The sequence below is a fragment of the Pithys albifrons genome, chromosome 1 (genome assembly GCF_047495875.1).
Source record: "Pithys albifrons albifrons isolate INPA30051 chromosome 1, PitAlb_v1, whole genome shotgun sequence".
Taxonomy (NCBI): domain Eukaryota; kingdom Metazoa; phylum Chordata; class Aves; order Passeriformes; family Thamnophilidae; genus Pithys; species Pithys albifrons.
The window spans coordinates 100,480,827-100,503,120 of record NC_092458.1 but is presented as its reverse complement, the minus strand read 5'-3'; positions in this window follow the sequence as shown (position 1 = coordinate 100,503,120).

Below are 22,294 nucleotides of genomic sequence, written 5' to 3'. Positions count from 1 at the left end.
ACAGCTGATTCTTGCAAGACAGGAAGCACAAGGACACACATTTCTTATGGCTTTGGTAAGTGAATAATATGCATCTGAGAATCCAGGCCTGGATCTTTCTTTCTCGGGGAAAAACAACTTTGTTCCTTAGGGGAAGGTCAACGAGCAAGGTGCAACATTGCTTTGCTATCAAGTGAAACAGTCAATTCCTGTCAGACAGAAGGCATCAGGACACACATTTCTTATGGCTTCGGTAAGTGAATAATATGCATCTGAGAATCCAGGACTGGATCTTTCTTTCTCAGGAAAAACAACTTTGTTCCTTAGGGGAAGCTCATCTCGCAAAGCGCAACTTTTCGTTGCTAACAAGAGAAAGAGCTGATTCTTGCAAGACAGAAAGCATAAGGACACACATTTCTTATGGCTTTGGTAGGTGAATAATATGCATCTGCGAATCCAGGCCTGGATCTTTCTTTCTCGGTGAAAAACAGCTTTGTTCCTTAGGGGAAGCTCAACTCGCAAAGTGCAACTTTTCGTTGCTAACAGAGAAACAGCTGATTCTTCAAGACAGAAAGCAAAAGGACACACATTTCTTATGGCTTTGATAAGTGAATCATATGCATTCGAGCATGCAGGTCTGGAGCTTTCTTCCTTGGTGAAAACACAGTTGTTAGGTACGGGAAGCTCCTACCGCAAAGTGCACCTTTGCTCTTCTAACACGTGAAACTCTTGATTTCTGACAGACAGGAGACATCAGGGCACATATTTCTTATGGTTTTGGAAAGTAAATCATATACATCTAAAACTCCAGGGCTGGAGGTTGCTTTCACGGTGCAAAGCCCTGTTGCTCTTTAGGGGAAGCTCAACGAGCATAGTGTAACTTTGCTTTGCTAACAGGCGAAACGGTCGATTCCTGTCAGACAGAAGGCATCAGGACACAGTATTCTTATGGCTCTGGCTAGTGAATGACATGCATCTGAGAATCCAGGATTGGAGCTCTCGTTCTGGATGCAAAGCACAGTTGTTCCTTAGGGGAAGCTCAACGAGAAAAGTGCAACTTTGCTTTGCTAACAAGTGAAACGGTCGATTCCTGTCAGACAGAAGGCATCAGCACACACATTTCTTAGGGCCTCGGTAAGTGAATAATATGCATCTGAGAATCCAGGACTGGATCTTTCTTTCCGGCGAAAAACAACATTGTTCCTTAGGGGAAGCTCATCTCGCAAAGCGCAACTTTTCTTTGCTAACAAGAAAAAGAGCTGATTCTTGCAAGACAGGAAGCACAAGGACACACATTTCTTATGGCTTTGGTAAGTGAATAATATGCATCTGAGAATCCAGGCCTGGATCTTTCTTTCTCGGGGAAAAACAACTTTGTTCCTTAGGGGAAGGTCAACGAGCAAGGTGCAACATTGCTTTGCTATCAAGTGAAACAGTCAATTCCTGTCAGACAGAAGGCATCAGGACACACATTTCTTATGGCTTCGGTAAGTGAATAATATGCATCTGAGAATCCAGGACTGGATCTTTCTTTCTCAGGAAAAACAACTTTGTTCCTTAGGGGAAGCTCATCTCGCAAAGCGCAAGTTTTCGTTGCTAACAAGAGAAATAGCTGATTCTTGCAAGACAGAAAGCATAAGGACACACATTTCTTATGGCTTTGGTAGGTGAATAATATGCATCTGCGAATCCAGGCCTGGATCTTTCTTTCTCGGTGAAAAACAACTTTCTTCCTTAGGGGAATCTCATCTCGCAAAGCGCAACTTTTCTTTGCTAACAAGAGAACCAGCTGATTCTTTCAAGACAGAAAGCAAAAGGACACACATTTCTTATAGCTTTGATAAGTGCATCATATGCATTCGAGAATGCAGGTCTGGAGCTTTCTTTCTCGGTGAAAAACAACTTTGTTCCTTAGGGGAAGCTCAACTCGCAAAGTGCAACTTTTCGTTGCTAACAGAGAAACAGCTGATACTTCAAGACAGAGAGCTTAAGGACACACATTTCTTATGGCTTTGATAAGTGAATCATATGCATTCGAGAATGCAGGTCTGGAGCTTTCTTCTTTGGTGAAAACACCGTTGTTACGTACGGGAAGCTCCTAACGCAAAGTGCACCTTTGCTATTCTAACTCGTAAAACTCTTGATTTCTGACAGACAGGAGACATCAGGGCACATATTTCTTATGGTTTTGGAAAGTAAATCATATACATCTAAAATTCCAGGGCTGGAGCTTGCTTTCACGGTGCAAAGCACTGTTGTTCCTTAGGGGAAGCTCAACGAGCAAAGTGTAACTTTGCTTTGCTAACAGGCGAAACGGTCGATTCCTGTCAGAGAGAAGACTTCAGGACACACATTTCTTAGGGACTCGGGAAGTGAATAATATGCATCTGAGAATCCAAAACTGGATCTTTCTTTCTCAGGAAAAACAACTTTGTTCCTTAGGGGAAGCTCATCTCGCAAAGTGCAACATTTCGTTGCTAACAAGAGAAACAGCTGATTCTTGCAAGACAGGAAGCACAAGGACACACATTTCTTAAGGCTTTGGTAAGTGAATAATATGCATCTGAGAATCCTGGCCTGGATCTTTCTTTCTCGGTGAGAAAAACAACTTTGTTCCTTAGGGGAAGCTCAACTCGCAAAGTGCAACTTTTCGTTGCTAACAAGAGAACCAGCTCATTCGTTCAAGACAGAAAGCAAAAAGACACACATTTCTTATGGCTTTGATAAGTGAATCATATGCATTCGAGAATGCAGGTCTGGAGCTTTCTTCCTTGGTGAAAACACAGTTGTTACGTACAGGAAGCTCCTATCGCAAAGTGCACCTTTGCTCTTCTAACACGTGAAACTCTTGATTTCTGACAGACAGGAGACATCAGGGCACATATTTCTTATGGTTTTGGAAAGTAAATCATATACATCTAAAACTCCAGGGCTGGAGCTTGCTTTCACGGTGCAAAGCACTGTTGTTCCTTAGGGGAAGCTCAACGAGCAAAGTGTAACTTTGCTTTGCTAACAGGCGAAACGGTCGATTCATGTCAGACAGAAGGCATCAGAACACAGTATTCTTATGTCTCTGGCTAGTGAATGACATGCATCAGAGAATCCAGGATTGGAGATCTCTTTCTGGATGCAAAGCACAGTTGTTCCTTAGGGGAAGCTCAACGAGCAAATTGCAACTTTGCTTTGCTAACAAGTGAAAGGGTCGATTCCTGTCAGACAGAAGACATCAGGACACACATTTCTTAGGGCCTCGGTAAGTGAATAATATGCATCTGCGAATCCAGGACTTTCTTTCTCGGTGAAAAACAACTTTGTTCCTTAGGGGAAGCTCATCTCGCAAAGTGCAACTTTTCGTTGCGAACAAGAGAAACAGCTGATTCTTGCAAGACAGGAAGTACAAGGGCACACATTTCTTAAGGCTTTGGTAAGTGAATAATATGCATCTGAGAATCCAGGCCTGGATCTTTCTTTCTCGGTGAAAAACAACTTTGTTCCTTAGGGGAAGCTCAACTCGCAAAGTGCAACTTTTCGTTGCTAACAAGAGAATCAGCTGATTCTTTCAAGACAGAAAGCATAAGGACACACATTTCTTATGGCTTTGATAAGTGAATCATATGCATTCGAGAATGCAGGTCTGGAGCTTTCTTCCTTGGTGAAAACACCGTTGTTACCTACGGGAAGCTCCTATCGCAAAGTGCACATTTCCTCTTCTAACACGTGAAACTCTTGATTTCTGACAGACAGGAGACATCAGGGCACATATTTCTTATGGTTTTGGAAAGTAAATCATATACATCTAAAATTCCAGGGCTGGAGCTTGCTTTCACGGTGCAAAGCACTGTTGTTCCTTAGGGGAAGCTCAACGAGCAAAGTGTAACTTTGCTTTGCTAACAGGCGAAACGGTCGATTCCTGTCAGAGAGAAGACCTCAGGACACACATTTCTTAGGGCCTCGGGAAGTGAATAATATGCATCTGAGAATCCAGGACTGGATCTTTCTTTCTCAGGAAAAACAACTTTGTTCCTTAGGGGAAGCTCATCTCGCAAAGTGCAACATTTCGTTGCTAACAAGAGAAACAGCTGATTCTTGCAAGACAGGAAGCACAAGGACACACATTTCTTAAGGCTTTGGTAAGTGAATAATATGCATCTGAGAATCCTGGCCTGGATCTTTCTTTCTCGGTGAGAAAAACAACTTTGTTCCTTAGGGGAAGCTCAACTCGCAAAGTGCAACTTTTCGTTGCTAACAAGAGAACCAGCTCATTCGTTCAAGACAGAAAGCAAAAAGACACACATTTCTTATGGCTTTGATAAGTGAATCATATGCATTCGAGAATGCAGGTCTGGAGCTTTATTCCTTGGTGAAAACACCGTTGTTACGTACAGGAAGCTCCTATCGCAAAGTGCACCTTTGCTCTTCTAACACGTGAAACTCTTGATTTCTGACAGACAGGAGACATCAGGGCACATATTTCTTATGGCTTTGGAAAGTAAATCATATACATCTAAAACTCCAGGGCTGGAGCTTGCTTTCACGGTGCAAAGCACTGTTGTTCCTTAGAGGAAGCTCAACGAGCAAAGTGTAACTTTGCTTTGCTAACAGGCGAAACGGTCGATTCCTGTCAGACAGAAGGCATCAGGACACAGTATTCTTATGGCTCTGGCTAGTGAATGACAGGCATCAGAGAATCCAGGATTGGAGCTCTCGTTCTGGATGCAAAGCACAGTTGTTCCTTAGGGGAAGCTCAACGAGCAAAGTGCAACTTTGCTTTGCTAACAAGTGAAACGGTCGATTCCTGTCAGAGAGAAGACCTCAGGACACACATTTCTTAGGGCCTCGGGAAGTGAATAATATGCATCTGAGATTCCAGTACTGGATCTTTCTTTCTCAGGAAAAACAACTTTGTTCCTTAGAGGAAGCTCAACGAGCAAAGTGCAACTTTTCTTCGCTAACAAGAAAAACAGCTGATTCTCTCAAGACAGGAAGCACATGGACAAACATTTCTTAGGGGCTCGGTAAGTGAATAATATGCATCTGAGAATCCAGGACTTTCTTTCTCGGTGAGAAACAACTTTGTTCCTTAGGGGAAGCTCATCTCGCAAAGCGCAACTTTTCGTTGCTAACAAGAGAAAGAGCTGATTCTTGCAAGACAGAAAGCATAAGGACACACATTTCTTATGGCTTTGGTAAGTGAATAATATGCATCTGAGAATCCAGGCCTGGATCTTTCTTTCTCGGTGAAAAACAACTTTGTTCCTTAGAGGAAGCTCAACGAGCAAAGTGCAACTTTTCTTCGCTAACAAGAAAAACAGCTGATTCTCTCAAGACAGGAAGCACATGGACAAACATTTCTTAGGGGCTCGGTAAGTGAATAATATGCATCTGAGAATCCAGGACTTTCTTTCTCGGTGAGAAACAACTTTGTTCCTTAGGGGAAGCTCATCTCGCAAAGCGCAACTTTTCGTTGCTAACAAGAGAAAGAGCTGATTCTTGCAAGACAGAAAGCATAAGGACACACATTTCTTATGGCTTTGGTAAGTGAATAATATGCATCTGAGAATCCAGGCCTGGATCTTTCTTTCTCGGTGAAAAACAACTTTGTTCCTTAGGGGAAACTCAACTCGCAAAGTGCAACTTTTCGTTGCTAACAAGAGAACCAGCTGACTCTTTCAAGACAGGAAGCAAAAGGACACACATTTCTTATGGCTTTGATAAGTGAATCATATGCATTCGAGAATGCAGGTCTGGAGCTTTCTTCCTTGGTGAAAACACAGTTGTTACGTACGGGAAGCTCCTATCTCAAAGCGCACCTTTCCTCTTCTAACGCGTGAAACTCTTGATTTCTGACAGACAGGAGACATCAGGGCACATATTTCTTATGGTTTTGGAAAGTAAATCATATACATCTAAAACTCCAGGGCTGGAGCTTGCTTTCACGGTGCAAAGCACTGTTGTTCCTTAGGGGAAGCTCAACGAGCAAAGTGTAACTTTGCTTTGCTAACAGGCAAAACGGTCGATTCCTGTCAGACAGAAGGCATCAGAACACAGTATTCTTATGTCTCTGGCTAGTGAATGACATGCATCAGAGAATCCAGGATTGGATCTCTCTTTCTGGATCTAAAGCACAGTTGTTTCTTAGGGGAAGCTCAACGAGCAAAGTGCAACTTTGCTTTGCTAACAAGTGAAACAGTCAATTCCTGTCAGACAGAAGGCATCAGGACACACATTTCTTATGGCTTCGGTAAGTGAATAATGTGCATCTGAGAATCCAGGACTGGATTTTTCTTTCTCAAGAAAAACAACTTTGTTCCATAGGGGAAGCTCATCTCGCAAAGCGCAAGTTTTCGTTGCTAACAAGAGAAATAGCTGATTCTTGCAAGACAAAAGCATAAGGGCACACATTTCTTAAGGCTTTGGTAAGTGAATAATATGCATCTGCGAATTCAGGCCTGGATCTTTCTTTCTCGGTGAAAAACAACTTTGTTCCTTAGGGGAAGCTCAACTCGCAAAGAGCAACTTTTCGTTGCTAACAAGAGAATCAGCTGATTCTTTCAAGACAGAAAGCAAAAGGACACATATTTCGTATGGCTTTGATAAGTGAATCATATGCATTCCTGAATGCAGGTCTGGAGCTTTCTTCCTTGGTGAAAACACCGTTGTTACGTACGGGAAACTCCTATCGCAAAGTGCACATTTCCTCTTCTAACACGTGAAACTCTTGATTTCTGACAGACAGGAGACATCAGGGCACATATTTCTTATGGCTTTGGAAAGTAAATCATATACATCTAAAACTCCAGGGCTGGAGCTTGCTTTCACGGTGCAAAGCCCTGTTGCTCTTTAGGGGAAGCTCAACGAGCATAGTGTAACTTTGCTTTGCTAACAGGCGAAACGGTCGATTCCTGTCAGACAGAAGGCATCAGGACACAGTATTCTTATGGCTCTGGCTAGTGAATGACATGCATCAGAGAATCCAGGATTGGAGCTCTCGTTCTGGATGAAAAGCACAGTTGTTCCTTAGGGGAAGTTTAACGAGCAAAGTGCAACCTTGCTTTGCTAACAAGTGAAACGGTCGATTCCTGTCAGACAGAAGACATCAGGACACACATTTCTTAGGGACTCGGGAAGTGAATAATATGCATCTGAGAATCCAGGACTGGATCTTTCTTTCTCGGGGAAAAACAACTTTGTTCCTTAGGGGAAGGTCAACGAGCAAGGTGCAACATTGCTTTGCTATCAAGTGAAACAGTCAATTCCTGTCAGACAGAAGGCATCAGGACACACATTTCTTATGGCTTCGGTAAGTGAATAATATGCATCTGAGAATCCAGGACTGGATCTTTCTTTCTCAGGAAAAACAACTTTGTTCCTTAGGGGAAGCTCATCTCGCAAAGCGCAAGTTTTCGTTGCTAACAAGAGAAAGAGCTGATTCTTGCAAGACAGAAAGCATAAGGACACACATTTCTTATGGCTTTGGTAGGTGAATAATATGCATCTGCGAATCCAGGCCTGGATCTTTCTTTCTCGGTGAAAAACAGCTTTGTTCCTTAGGGGAAGCTCAACTCGCAAAGTGCAACTTTTCGTTGCTAACAGAGAAACAGCTGATTCTTCAAGACAGAAAGCAAAAGGACACACATTTCTTATGGCTTTGATAAGTGAATCATATGCATTCGAGCATGCAGGTCTGGAGCTTTCTTCCTTGGTGAAAACACAGTTGTTAGGTACGGGAAGCTCCTACCGCAAAGTGCACCTTTGCTCTTCTAACACGTGAAACTCTTGATTTCTGACAGACAGGAGACATCAGGGCACATATTTCTTATGGTTTTGGAAAGTAAATCATATACATCTAAAACTCCAGGGCTGGAGGTTGCTTTCACGGTAAAAAGGACTGTTGTTCCATAGGGGAAGCTCAGCGAGCAACGTGTAACTTTGCTTTGCTAACAGGCGGAAACGGTCGATTCCTGTCAGACAGAAGGCATCAGGACACAGTATTCTTATGGCTCTGGCTAGTGAATGACATGCATCTGAGAATCCAGGATTGGAGCTCTCGTTCTGGATGCAAAGCACAGTTGTTCCTTAGGGGAAGCTCAACGAGAAAAGTGCAACTTTGCTTTGCTAACAAGTGAAACGGTCGATTCCTGTCAGACAGAAGGCATCAGCACACACATTTCTTAGGGCCTCGGTAAGTGAATAATATGCATCTGAGAATCCAGGACTGGATCTTTCTTTCCGGCGAAAAACAACATTGTTCCTTAGGGGAAGCTCATCTCGCAAAGCGCAACTTTTCTTTGCTAACAAGAAAAAGAGCTGATTCTTGCAAGACAGGAAGCACAAGGACACACATTTCTTATGGCTTTGGTAAGTGAATAATAGGCATCTGAGAATCCAGGCCTGGATCTTTCTTTCTCGGGGAAAAACAACTTTGTTCCTTAGGGGAAGGTCAACGAGCAAGGTGCAACATTGCTTTGCTATCAAGTGAAACAGTCAATTCCTGTCAGACAGAAGGCATCAGGACACACATTTCTTATGGCTTCGGTAAGTGAATAATATGCATCTGAGAATCCAGGACTGGATCTTTCTTTCTCAGGAAAAACAACTTTGTTCCTTAGGGGAAGCTCATCTCGCAAAGCGCAAGTTTTCGTTGCTAACAAGAGAAATAGCTGATTCTTGCAAGACAGAAAGCATAAGGACACACATTTCTTATGGCTTTGGTAGGTGAATAATATGCATCTGCGAATCCAGGCCTGGATCTTTCTTTCTCGGTGAAAAACAACTTTCTTCCTTAGGGGAAGCTCATCTCGCAAAGCGCAACTTTTCTTTGCTAACAAGAGAACCAGCTGATTCTTTCAAGACAGAAAGCAAAAGGACACACATTTCTTATAGCTTTGATAAGTGCATCATATGCATTCGAGAATGCAGGTCTGGAGCTTTCTTTCTTGGTGAAAAACAACTTTGTTCCTTAGGGGAAGCTCAACTCGCAAAGTGCAACTTTTCGTTGCTAACAGAGAAACAGCTGATACTTCAAGACAGAGAGCTTAAGGACACACATTTCTTATGGCTTTGATAAGTGAATCATATGCATTCGAGAATGCAGGTCTGGAGCTTTCTTCCTTGGTGAAAACACAGTTGTTGCGTACGGGAAGCTCCTATCGCAAAGTGCACCTTTGCTCTTCTAACTCGTGAAACTCTTGATTTCTGACAGACAGGAGACATCAGGGCACATATTTCTTATGGTTTTGGAAAGTAAATCATATACATCTAAAATTCCAGGGCTGGAGCTTGCTTTCACGGTGCAAAGCACTGTTGTTCCATAGGGGAAGCTCAACGAGCAAAGTGTAACTTTGCTTTGCTAACAGGCGAAACGGTCGATTCCTGTCAGACAGAAGGCATCAGGACACAGTATTCTTATGGCTCTGGCTAGTGAATGACATGCATCTGAGAATCCAGGATTGGAGCTCTCGTTCTGGGTGCAAAGCACAGTTGTTCCTTAGGGGAAGCTCAACGAGCAAATTGCAACTTTGCTTTGCTAACAAGCGAAACGGTCGATTCCTGTCAGACAGAAGGCATCAACACACACATTTCTTAGGGCCTCGGTAAGTGAATAATATGCATCTGAGAATCCAGGACTGGATCTTTCTTTCTCGGTGAAAAACAACTTTGTTCCTTAGGGGAAGCTCAACTCGCAAAGTGCAACTTTTCGTTGCTAACAGAGAAACAGCTGATTCTTCAAGACAGAAAGCAAAAGGACACACATTTCTTATGGCTTTGATAAGTGATTCATATGCATTCGAGAATGCAGGTCTGGAGCTTTCTTTCTTCGTGAAAACACAGTTGTTACGTACGGGAAGCTCCTACCGCAAAGTGCACCTTTGCTCTTCTAACACGTGAAACTCTTGATTTCTGACAGACAGGAGACATCAGGGCACATATTTCTTATGGTTTTGGAAAGTAAATCATATACATCTAAAACTCCAGGGCTGGAGCTTGCTTTCACTGTAAAAAGGACTGTTGTTCCTTAGGGGAAGCTCAACGAGCAAAGTGCAACTTTGCTTTGCTATCAAGTGAAACAGTCAATTCCTGTCAGACAGAAGGCATCAGGACACACATTTCTTAGGGACTCGGGAAGTGAATAATATGCATCTGAGAATCCAGGACTGGATTTTTCTTTCTCAGGAAAAACAACTTTCTTCCTTAGGGGAAGCTCATCTCGCAAAGCGCAAGTTTTCGTTGCTAACAAGAAAAAGAGCTGATTCTTGCAAGACAGGAAGCACAAGGACACACATTTCTTATGGCTTTGGTAAGTGAATAATAGGCATCTGAGAATCCAGGCCTGGATCTTTCTTTCTCGGGGAAAAACAACTTTGTTCCTTAGGGGAAGGTCAACGAGCAAGGTGCAACATTGCTTTGCTATCAAGTGAAACAGTCAATTCCTGTCAGACAGAAGGCATCAGGACACACATTTCTTATGGCTTCGGTAAGTGAATAATATGCATCTGAGAATCCAGGACTGGATCTTTCTTTCTCAGGAAAAACAACTTTGTTCCTTAGGGGAAGCTCATCTCGCAAAGCGCAAGTTTTCGTTGCTAACAAGAGAAATAGCTGATTCTTGCAAGACAGAAAGCATAAGGACACACATTTCTTATGGCTTTGGTAGGTGAATAATATGCATCTGCGAATCCAGGCCTGGATCTTTCTTTCTCGGTGAAAAACAACTTTCTTCCTTAGGGGAAGCTCATCTCGCAAAGCGCAACTTTTCTTTGCTAACAAGAGAACCAGCTGATTCTTTCAAGACAGAAAGCAAAAGGACACACATTTCTTATGGCTTTGATAAGTGAATCATATGCATTCGAGAATGCAGGTCTGGAGCTTTCTTCCTTGGTGAAAACACAGTTGTTGCGTACGGGAAGCTCCTATCGCAAAGTGCACCTTTGCTCTTCTAACTCGTGAAACTCTTGATTTCTGACAGACAGGAGACATCAGGGCACATATTTCTTATGGTTTTGGAAAGTAAATCATATACATCTAAAATTCCAGGGCTGGAGCTTGCTTTCACGGTGCAAAGCACTGTTGTTCCATAGGGGAAGCTCAACGAGCAAAGTGTAACTTTGCTTTGCTAACAGGCGAAACGGTCGATTCCTGTCAGACAGAAGGCATCAGGACACAGTATTCTTATGGCTCTGGCTAGTGAATGACATGCATCTGAGAATCCAGGATTGGAGCTCTCGTTCTGGGTGCAAAGCACAGTTGTTCCTTAGGGGAAGCTCAACGAGCAAATTGCAACTTTGCTTTGCTAACAAGCGAAACGGTCGATTCCTGTCAGACAGAAGGCATCAACACACACATTTCTTAGGGCCTCGGTAAGTGAATAATATGCATCTGAGAATCCAGGACTGGATCTTTCTTTCTCGGTGAAAAACAACTTTGTTCCTTAGGGGAAGCTCAACTCGCAAAGTGCAACTTTTCGTTGCTAACAGAGAAACAGCTGATTCTTCAAGACAGAAAGCAAAAGGACACACATTTCTTATGGCTTTGATAAGTGATTCATATGCATTCGAGAATGCAGGTCTGGAGCTTTCTTTCTTGGTGAAAACACAGTTGTTACGTACGGGAAGCTCCTACCGCAAAGTGCACCTTTGCTCTTCTAACACGTGAAACTCTTGATTTCTGACAGACAGGAGACATCAGGGCACATATTTCTTATGGTTTTGGAAAGTAAATCATATACATCTAAAACTCCAGGGCTGGAGCTTGCTTTCACTGTAAAAAGGACTGTTGTTCCTTAGGGGAAGCTCAACGAGCAAAGTGCAACTTTGCTTTGCTATCAAGTGAAACAGTCAATTCCTGTCAGACAGAAGGCATCAGGACACACATTTCTTAGGGACTCGGGAAGTGAATAATATGCATCTGAGAATCCAGGACTGGATTTTTCTTTCTCAGGAAAAACAACTTTGTTCCTTAGGGGAAGCTCATCTCGCAAAGCGCAAGTTTTCGTTGCTAACAAGAAAAAGAGCTGATTCTTGCAAGACAGGAAGCACAAGGACACACATTTCTTATGGCTTTGGTAAGTGAATAATAGGCATCTGAGAATCCAGGCCTGGATCTTTCTTTCTCGGGGAAAAACAACTTTGTTCCTTAGGGGAAGGTCAACGAGCAAGGTGCAACATTGCTTTGCTATCAAGTGAAACAGTCAATTCCTGTCAGACAGAAGGCATCAGGACACACATTTCTTATGGCTTCGGTAAGTGAATAATATGCATCTGAGAATCCAGGACTGGATCTTTCTTTCTCAGGAAAAACAACTTTGTTCCTTAGGGGAAGCTCATCTCGCAAAGCGCAAGTTTTCGTTGCTAACAAGAGAAATAGCTGATTCTTGCAAGACAGAAAGCATAAGGACACACATTTCTTATGGCTTTGGTAGGTGAATAATATGCATCTGCGAATCCAGGCCTGGATCTTTCTTTCTCGGTGAAAAACAACTTTCTTCCTTAGGGGAAGCTCATCTCGCAAAGCGCAACTTTTCTTTGCTAACAAGAGAACCAGCTGATTCTTTCAAGACAGAAAGCAAAAGGACACACATTTCTTATAGCTTTGATAAGTGCATCATATGCATTCGAGAATGCAGGTCTGGAGCTTTCTTTCTCGGTGAAAAACAACTTTGTTCCTTAGGGGAAGCTCAACTCGCAAAGTGCAACTTTTCGTTGCTAACAGAGAAACAGCTGATACTTCAAGACAGAGAGCTTAAGGACACACATTTCTTATGGCTTTGATAAGTGAATCATATGCATTCGAGAATGCAGGTCTGGAGCTTTCTTCCTTGGTGAAAACACAGTTGTTGCGTACGGGAAGCTCCTATCGCAAAGTGCACCTTTGCTCTTCTAACTCGTGAAACTCTTGATTTCTGACAGACAGGAGACATCAGGGCACATATTTCTTATGGTTTTGGAAAGTAAATCATATACATCTAAAATTCCAGGGCTGGAGCTTGCTTTCACGGTGCAAAGCACTGTTGTTCCATAGGGGAAGCTCAACGAGCAAAGTGTAACTTTGCTTTGCTAACAGGCGAAACGGTCGATTCCTGTCAGACAGAAGGCATCAGGACACAGTATTCTTATGGCTCTGGCTAGTGAATGACATGCATCTGAGAATCCAGGATTGGAGCTCTCGTTCTGGGTGCAAAGCACAGTTGTTCCTTAGGGGAAGCTCAACGAGCAAATTGCAACTTTGCTTTGCTAACAAGCGAAACGGTCGATTCCTGTCAGACAGAAGGCATCAACACACACATTTCTTAGGGCCTCGGTAAGTGAATAATATGCATCTGAGAATCCAGGACTGGATCTTTCTTTCTCGGTGAAAAACAACTTTGTTCCTTAGGGGAAGCTCAACTCGCAAAGTGCAACTTTTCGTTGCTAACAGAGAAACAGCTGATTCTTCAAGACAGAAAGCAAAAGGACACACATTTCTTATGGCTTTGATAAGTGATTCATATGCATTCGAGAATGCAGGTCTGGAGCTTTCTTTCTTGGTGAAAACACAGTTGTTACGTACGGGAAGCTCCTACCGCAAAGTGCACCTTTGCTCTTCTAACACGTGAAACTCTTGATTTCTGACAGACAGGAGACATCAGGGCACATATTTCTTATGGTTTTGGAAAGTAAATCATATACATCTAAAATTCCAGGGCTGGAGCTTGCTTTCACTGTAAAAAGGACTGTTGTTCCTTAGGGGAAGCTCAACGAGCAAAGTGCAACTTTGCTTTGCTATCAAGTGAAACAGTCAATTCCTGTCAGACAGAAGGCATCAGGACACACATTTCTTAGGGACTCGGGAAGTGAATAATATGCATCTGAGAATCCAGGACTGGATTTTTCTTTCTCAGGAAAAACAACTTTGTTCCTTAGGGGAAGCTCATCTCGCAAAGCGCAACTTTTCGCTGCTAACAAGAGAAAGAGCTGATTCTTGCAAGACAAAAGCATAAGGGCACACATTTCTTAAGGCTTTGGTAAGTGAATAATATGCATCTGCGAATTCAGGCCTGGATCTTTCTTTCTCGGTGAAAAACAACTTTGTTCCTTAGGGGAAGCTCAACTCGCAAAGTGCAACTTTTCGTTGCTAACAAGAGAATCAGCTGATTCTTTCAAGACAGAAAGCATAAGGACACACATTTCTTATGGCTTTAATAAGTGAATCATATGCATTCGAGAATGCAGGTCTGGAGCTTTCTTCCTTGGTGAAAACACAGTTGTTACGTACAGGAAGCTCCTATCGCAAAGTGCACCTTTGCTCTTCTAACACGTGAAACTCTTGATTTCTGACAGACAGGAGACATCAGGGCACATATTTCTTATGGCTTTGGAAAGTAAATCATATACATCTAAAACTCCAGGGCTGGAGCTTGCTTTCACGGTGCAAAGCACTGTTGTTCCTTAGAGGAAGCTCAACGAGCAAAGTGTAACTTTGCTTTGCTAACAGGCGAAACGGTCGATTCCTGTCAGACAGAAGGCATCAGGACACAGTATTCTTATGGCTCTGGCTAGTGAATGACATGCATCAGAGAATCCAGGATTGGAGCTCTCGTTCTGGATGCAAAGCACAGTTGTTCCTTAGGGGAAGCTCAACGAGCAAAGTGCAACTTTGCTTTGCTAACAAGTGAAACGGTCGATTCCTGTCAGAGAGAAGACCTCAGGACACACATTTCTTAGGGCCTCGGGAAGTGAATAATATGCATCTGAGATTCCAGTACTGGATCTTTCTTTCTCAAGAAAAACAACTTTGTTCCTTAGAGGAAGCTCAACGAGCAAAGTGCAACATTTCTTCGCTAACAAGAAAAACAGCTGATTCTCTCAAGACAGGAAGCACATGGACAAACATTTCTTAGGGGCTCGGTAAGTGAATAATATACATCTGAGAATCCAGGACTTTCTTTCTCGGTGAGAAACAACTTTGTTCCTTAGGGGAAGCTCATCTCGCAAAGCGCAACTTTTCGTTACTAACAAGAGAAAGAGCTGATTCTTGCAAGACAGAAAGCATAAGGACACACATTTCTTATGGCTTTGGTAAGTGAATAATATGCATCTGAGAATCCAGGACTGTATCTTTCTTTCTCGGTGAAAAACAACTTTGTTCCTTAGGGGAAACTCAACTCGCAAAGTGCAACTTTTCGTTGCTAACAAGAGAACCAGCTGATTCTTTCAAGACAGAAAGCAAAAGGACACACATTTCTTATGGCTTTGATAAGTGAATCATATGCATTCGAGAATGCAGGTCTGGAGCTTTCTTCCTTGGTGAAAACACAGTTGTTACGTACGGGAAGCTCCTATCTCAAAGCGCACCTTTCCTCTTCTAACACGTGAAACTCTTGATTTCTGACAGACAGGAGACATCAGGGCACATATTTCTTATGGTTTTGGAAAGTAAATCATATACATCTAAAACTCCAGGGCTGGAGCTTGCTTTCACGGTGCAAAGCACTGTTGTTCCTTAGGGGAAGCTCAACGAGCAAAGTGTAACTTTGCTTTGCTAACAGGCGAAACGGTCGATTCCTGTCAGACAGAAGGCATCAGGACACAGTATTCTTATGGCTCTGGCTAGTGAATGACATGCATCAGAGAATCCAGGATTGGAGCTCTCGTTCTGGATGCAAAGCACAGTTGTTCCTTAGGGGAAGCTAAACGAGCAAAGTGCAACTTTGCTTTGCTAACAAGTGAAACGGTCGATTCCTGTCAGAGAGAAGACCTCAGGACACACATTTCTTAGGGCCTCGGGAAGTGAATAATATGCATCTGAGATTCCAGTACTGGATCTTTCTTTCTCAGGAAAAACAACTTTGTTCCTTAGAGGAAGCTCAACGAGCAAAGTGCAACTTTTCTTCGCTAACAAGAAAAACAGCTGATTCTCTCAAGACAGGAAGCACATGGACAAACATTTCTTAGGGGCTCGGTAAGTGAATAATATGCATCTGAGAATCCAGGACTTTCTTTCTCGGTGAGAAACAACTTTGTTCCTTAGGGGAAGCTCATCTCGCAAAGCGCAACTTTTCGTTGCTAACAAGAGAAAGAGCTGATTCTTGCAAGACAGAAAGCATAAGGACACACATTTCTTATGGCTTTGGTAAGTGAATAATATGCATCTGAGAATCCAGGCCTGGATCTTTCTTTCTCGGTGAAAAACAACTTTGTTCCTTAGAGGAAGCTCAACGAGCAAAGTGCAACTTTTCTTCGCTAACAAGAAAAACAGCTGATTCTCTCAAGACAGGAAGCACATGGACAAACATTTCTTAGGGGCTCGGTAAGTGAATAATATGCATCTGAGAATCCAGGACTTTCTTTCTCGGTGAGAAACAACTTTGTTCCTTAGGGGAAGCTCATCTCGCAAAGCGCAACTTTTCGTTGCTAACAAGAGAAAGAGCTGATTCTTGCAAGACAGAAAGCATAAGGACACAGATTTCTTATGGCTTTGGTAAGTGAATAATATGCATCTGAGAATCCAGGCCTGGATCTTTCTTTCTCGGTGAAAAACAACTTTGTTCCTTAGGGGAAACTCAACTCGCAAAGTGCAACTTTTCGTTGCTAACAAGAGAACCAGCTGACTCTTTCAAGACAGGAAGCAAAAGGACACACATTTCTTATGGCTTTGATAAGTGAATCATATGCATTCGAGAATGCAGGTCTGGAGCTTTCTTCCTTGGTGAAAACACAGTTGTTACGTACGGGAAGCTCCTATCTCAAAGTGCACCTTTCCTCTTCTAACACGTGAAACTCTTGATTTCTGACAGACAGGAGACATCAGGGCACATATTTCTTATGGTTTTGGAAAGTAAATCATATACATCTAAAACTCCAGGGCTGGAGCTTGCTTTCACGGTGCAAAGCACTGTTGTTCCTTAGGGGAAGCTCAACGAGCAAAGTGTAACTTTGCTTTGCTAACAGGCGAAACGGTCGATTCCTGTCAGACAGAAGGCATCAGAACACAGTATTCTTATGGCTCTGGCTAGTGAATGACATGCATCAGAGAATCCAGGATTGGATCTCTCTTTCTGGATCTAAAGCACAGTTGTTTCTTAGGGGAAGCTCAACGAGCAAAGTGCAACTTTGCTTTGCTAACAAGTGAAACAGTCAATTCCTGTCAGACAGAAGGCATCAGGACACACATTTCTTATGGCTTCGGTAAGTGAATAATGTGCATCTGAGAATCCAGGACTGGATTTTTCTTTCTCAAGAAAAACAACTTTGTTCCTTAGGGGAAGCTCATCTCGCAAAGCGCAAGTTTTCGTTGCTAACAAGAGAAATAGCTGATTCTTGCAAGACAAAAGCATAAGGGCACACATTTCTTAAGGCTTTGGTAAGTGAATAATATGCATCTGCGAATTCAGGCCTGGATCTTTCTTTCTCGGTGAAAAACAACTTTGTTCCTTAGGGGAAGCTCAACTCGCAAAGTGCAACTTTTCGTTGCTAACAAGAGAATCAGCTGATTCTTTCAAGACAGAAAGCAAAAGGACACATATTTCTTATGGCTTTGATAAGTGAATCATATGCATTCCTGAATGCAGGTCTGGAGCTTTCTTCCTTGGTGAAAACACCGTTGTTACGTACGGGAAACTCCTATCGCAAAGTGCACATTTCCTCTTCTAACACGTGAAACTCTTGATTTCTGACAGACAGGAGACATCAGGGCACATATTTCTTATGGCTTTGGAAAGTAAATCATATACATCTAAAACTCCAGGGCTGGAGCTTGCTTTCACGGTGCAAAGCCCTGTTGCTCTTTAGGGGAAGCTCAACGAGCATAGTGTAACTTTGCTTTGCTAACAGGCGAAACGGTCGATTCCTGTCAGACAGAAGGCATCAGGACACAGTATTCTTATGGCTCTGGCTAGTGAATGACATGCATCAGAGAATCCAGGATTGGAGCTCTCGTTCTGGATGAAAAGCACAGTTGTTCCTTAGGGGAAGTTTAACGAGCAAAGTGCAACCTTGCTTTGCTAACAAGTGAAACGGTCGATTCCTGTCAGACAGAAGACATCAGGACACACATTTCTTAGGGACTCGGGAAGTGAATAATATGCATCTGAGAATCCAGGACTGGATCTTTCTTTCTCGGGGAAAAACAACTTTGTTCCTTAGGGGAAGGTCAACGAGCAAGGTGCAACATTGCTTTGCTATCAAGTGAAACAGTCAATTCCTGTCAGACAGAAGGCATCAGGACACACATTTCTTATGGCTTCGGTAAGTGAATAATATGCATCTGAGAATCCAGGACTGGATCTTTCTTTCTCAGGAAAAACAACTTTGTTCCTTAGGGGAAGCTCATCTCGCAAAGCGCAAGTTTTCGTTGCTAACAAGAGAAATAGCTGATTCTTGCAAGACAGAAAGCATAAGGACACACATTTCTTATGGCTTTGGTAAGTGAATAATATGCATCTGCGAATCCAGGCCTGGATCTTTCTTTCTCGGTGAAAAACAGCTTTGTTCCTTAGGGGAAGCTCAACTCGCAAAGTGCAACTTTTCGTTGCTAACAGAGAAACAGCTGATTCTTCAAGACAGAAAGCAAAAGGACACACATTTCTTATGGCTTTGATAAGTGAATCATATGCATTCGAGCATGCAGGTCTGGAGCTTCCTTCCTTGGTGAAAACACAGTTGTTAGGTACGGGAAGCTCCTACCGCAAAGTGCACCTTTGCTCTTCTAACACGTGAAACTCTTGATTTCTGACAGACAGGAGACATCAGGGCACATATTTCTTATGGTTTTGGAAAGTAAATCATATACATCTAAAACTCCAGGGCTGGAGGTTGCTTTCACGGTAAAAAGGACTGTTGTTCCTTAGGGGAAGCTCAGCGAGCAACGTGTAACTTTGCTTTGCTAACAGGCGGAAACGGTCGATTCCTGTCAGACAGAAGGCATCAGGACACAGTATTCTTATGGCTCTGGCTAGTGAATGACATGCATCTGAGAATCCAGGATTGGAGCTCTCGTTCTGGATGCAAAGCACAGTTGTTCCTTAGGGGAAGCTCAACGAGCAAAGTGCAACTTTGCTTTGCTAACAAGTGAAACGGTCGATTCCTGTCAGACAGAAGGCATCAGCACACACATTTCTTAGGGCCTCGGTAAGTGAATAATATGCATCTGAGAATCCAGGCCTGGATCTTTCTTTCTCGGGGAAAAACAACTTTGTTCCTTAGGGGAAGGTCAACGAGCAAGGTGCAACATTGCTTTGCTATCAAGTGAAACAGTCAATTCCTGTCAGACAGAAGGCATCAGGACACACATTTCTTATGGCTTCGGTAAGTGAATAATATGCATCTGAGAATCCAGGACTGGATTTTTCTTTCTCAGGAAAAACAGCTTTGTTCCTTAGGGGAAGCTCATCTCGCAAAGCGCAAGTTTTCGTTGCTAACAAGAGAAATAGCTGATTCTTGCAAGACAGAAAGCATAAGGACACACATTTCTTATGGCTTTGGTAGGTGAATAATATGCATCTGCGAATCCAGGCCTGGATCTTTCTTTCTCGGTGAAAAACAACTTTCTTCCTTAGGGGAAGCTCATCTCGCAAAGCGCAACTTTTCTTTGCTAACAAGAGAACCAGCTGATTCTTTCAAGACAGAAAGCAAAAGGACACACATTTCTTATAGCTTTGATAAGTGCATCATATGCATTCGAGAATGCAGGTCTGGAGCTTTCTTTCTCGGTGAAAAACAACTTTGTTCCTTAGGGGAAGCTCAACTCGCAAAGTGCAACTTTTCGTTGCTAACAGAGAAACAGCTGATACTTCAAGACAGAGAGCTTAAGGACACACATTTCTTATGGCTTTGATAAGTGAATCATATGCATTCGAGAATGCAGGTCTGGAGCTTTCTTCCTTGGTGAAAACACAGTTGTTGCGTACGGGAAGCTCCTATCGCAAAGTGCACCTTTGCTCTTCTAACTCGTGAAACTCTTGAATTCTGACAGACAGGAGACATCAGGGCACATATTTCTTATGGTTTTGGAAAGTAAATCATATACATCTAAAATTCCAGGGCTGGAGCTTGCTTTCACGGTGCAAAGCACTGTTGTTCCATAGGGGAAGCTCAACGAGCAAAGTGTAACTTTGCTTTGCTAACAGGCGAAACGGTCGATTCCTGTCAGACAGAAGGCATCAGGACACAGTATTCTTATGGCTCTGGCTAGTGAATGACATGCATCTGAGAATCCAGGATTGGAGCTCTCGTTCTGGGTGCAAAGCACAGTTGTTCCTTAGGGGAAGCTCAACGAGCAAATTGCAACTTTGCTTTGCTAACAAGCGAAACGGTCGATTCCTGTCAGACAGAAGGCATCAACACACACATTTCTTAGGGCCTCGGTAAGTGAATAATATGCATCTGAGAATCCAGGACTGGATCTTTCTTTCTCGGTGAAAAACAACTTTGTTCCTTAGGGGAAGATCAACTCGCAAAGTGCAACTTTTCGTTGCTAACAGAGAAACAGCTGATTCTTCAAGACAGAAAGCAAAAGGACACACATTTCTTATGGCTTTGATAAGTGATTCATATGCATTCGAGAATGCAGGTCTGGAGCTTTCTTTCTTGGTGAAAACACAGTTGTTACGTACGGGAAGCTCCTACCGCAAAGTGCACCTTTGCTCTTCTAACACGTGAAACTCTTGATTTCTGACAAACAGGAGACATCAGGGCACATATTTCTTATGGCTTTGGAAAGTAAATCATATACATCTAAAACTCCAGGGCTGGAGCTTGCTTTCACTGTAAAAAGGACTGTTGTTCCTTAGGGGAAGCTCAACGAGCAAAGTGCAACTTTGCTTTGCTATCAAGTGAAACAGTCAATTCCTGTCAGACAGAAGGCATCAGGACACACATTTCTTAGGGACTCGGGAAGTGAATAATATGCATCTGAGAATCCAGGACTGGATTTTTCTTTCTCAGGAAAAACAACTTTGTTCCTTAGGGGAAGCTCATCTCGCAAAGCGCAAGTTTTCGTTGCTAACAAGAGAAAGAGCTGATTCTTGCAAGACAAAAGCATAAGGGCACACATTTCTTAAGGCTTTGGTAAGTGAATAATATGCATCTGCGAATTCAGGCCTGGATCTTTCTTTCTCGGTGAAAAACAACTTTGTTCCTTAGGGGAAGCTCAACTCGCAAAGTGCAACTTTTCGTTGCTAACAAGAGAATCAGCTGATTCTTTCAAGACAGAAAGCATAAGGACACACATTTCTTATGGCTTTAATAAGTGAATCATATGCATTCCTGACTGCAGGTCTGGAGCTTTCTTCCTTGGTGAAAACACCGTTCTTACGTACGGGAAGCTCCTATCGCAAAGTGCACATTTCCTCTTCTAACACGTGAAACTCTTGATTTCTGACAGACAGGAGACATCAGGGCACATATTTCTTATGGTTTTGTAAAGTAAATCATATACATCTAAAATTCCAGGGCTGGAGCTTGCTTTCACGGTGCAAAGCACTGTTGTTCCTTAGGGGAAGCTCAACGAGCAAAGTGTAACTTTGCTTTGCTAACAGGCGAAACGGTCGATTCCTGTCAGACAGAAGGCATCAGGACACAGTATTCTTATGGCTCTGGCTAGTGAATGACAGGCATCAGAGAATCCAGGATTGGAGCTCTCTTTCTGGATGCAAAGCACAATTGTTCCTTAGGGGAAGCTCAACGAGCAAAGTGCAACTTTGCTTTGCTAACAAGTGAAACGGTCGATTCCTGTCAGAGAGAAGACCTCAGGACACACATTTCTTAGGGCCTCGGGAAGTGAATAATATGCATCTGAGATTCCAGTACTGGATCTTTCTTTCTCAAGAAAAACAACTTTGTTCCTTAGAGGAAGCTCAACGAGCAAAGTGCAACTTTTCTTCGCTAACAAGAAAAACAGCTGATTCTCTCAAGACAGGAAGCACATGGACAAACATTTCTTAGGGGCTCGGTAAGTGAATAATATACATCTGAGAATCCAGGACTTTCTTTCTCGGTGAGAAACAACTTTGTTCCTTAGGGGAAGCTCATCTCGCAAAGCGCAACTTTTCGTTGCTAACAAGAGAAAGAGCTGATTCTTGCAAGACAGAAAGCATAAGGACACACATTTCTTATGGCTTTGGTAAGTGAATAATATGCATCTGAGAATCCAGGCCTGGATCTTTCTTTCTCGGTGAAAAACAACTTTGTTCCTTAGGGGAAACTCAACTCGCATAGTGCAACTTTTCGTTGCTAACAAGAGAACCAGCTGATTCTTTCAAGACAGAAAGCAAAAGGACACACATTTCTTATGGCTTTGATAAGTGAATCATATGCATTCGAGAATGCAGGTCTGGAGCTTT